This window comes from Tursiops truncatus, chromosome X (genome assembly GCF_011762595.2).
Source record: "Tursiops truncatus isolate mTurTru1 chromosome X, mTurTru1.mat.Y, whole genome shotgun sequence".
Classification (NCBI taxonomy): domain Eukaryota; kingdom Metazoa; phylum Chordata; class Mammalia; order Artiodactyla; family Delphinidae; genus Tursiops; species Tursiops truncatus.
Window position 1 is genome coordinate 76,578,056 of NC_047055.1, and position 1,060 is coordinate 76,579,115.

The 1,060-nt window shown below is 52.1% G+C and overlaps 1 pseudogene; it reads left to right on the forward strand.

Annotated features, from left to right (window-relative positions):
• The first annotated feature begins 210 nt into the window (after positions 1-210).
• LOC101339627 (SAYSvFN domain-containing protein 1 pseudogene) lies at positions 211-776 on the forward strand (annotated as a pseudogene).
• The last annotated feature ends 284 nt before the right edge of the window (positions 777-1,060 follow it).

A 1,060-nucleotide genomic window follows, 5' to 3' on the forward strand; every position in this document is an offset into this window, starting at 1 on the left:
GATCAATATCACTTGTGGCTATATATCCAAAAATTCTCAACAAGGCACCAGCAAACTGAATTCAGCAGTATATTAAAAGTATTATACACCAAGACCAAGAGTGATTTATGCCAGGAATGCAAGGGTCTTTCAACATATAAAAATCAATCAATATAATACACCAGCATGGGCACATGCACTCCTGGGCACACAGAGAACAGGGCATGTGCCATGGAGCAGCGGTTAGCTGAGTTGGAGGTAGGGCCCAGAAACCAGCCAGGTTGGCGGCAGAACCCAGCACTTCAGAGCTACTGTGCACAAACCTCGGGAGAGAAGGCGGAAGCAGCTGCAACTCCAAAGGCAGCCCTAGGCTGGCTAAAACAGTTCTTGGTGTGGAAACCGAGGCCCTTGAGTGCCCAGGCCCAGCCCAGCCTTGCTCAGGGAGCAGCTTAGCCTGTAGACTGCATGTCACAGCCACCGCGGAATCCAGCCAAGCCACCACCTCTGCCGCCCTTGCCCTAGGGGGGCCAGTCTCCCCTGACCGACATCACCTTCTTGAAGGTGCTCCTCTGGTTGGTCCTGCTGGGACTGTTTGTGGAACTGGAATTTGGTCTGGCCTATTTTGTCCTGTCCCTCTTCTACTGGATGCATGTGGGGAAATGAGGCCCTGAGGAAAAGACAGAGGGGGGAAAAGCGGGTACTCCGTGTTCAACCCAGGCTGTGGGGCCATCCAGGGCACCCTGATTGCCCAGCAGCTGGAACGCGAGCTGCACCTGAGACCTCTGCAGGGGAGATAGGGCCAGCCTTGCTGTTGGCTGGCCCCCAGGGCCCTCACACCCCTGGGGTATCGATCTGTGGGTTTGGCTGAGGGTAGCTTGCAGGTCAGTTCTATGACCCTGCAGTTCCACACACTTTCCCTGATTTCCTGCTGCAGTTTTATATCAGAACTTCTTTTTGGTTTTGGTGAAACTCCCAGAAAGACACTCACTGCGGGTCTGATGCAATTTATAAAAATTACACACTCAAGAAAGGAGACCTATTTGTCTCTTTATTTAAGAGAGGTGATTTTTAGAACAGTAGG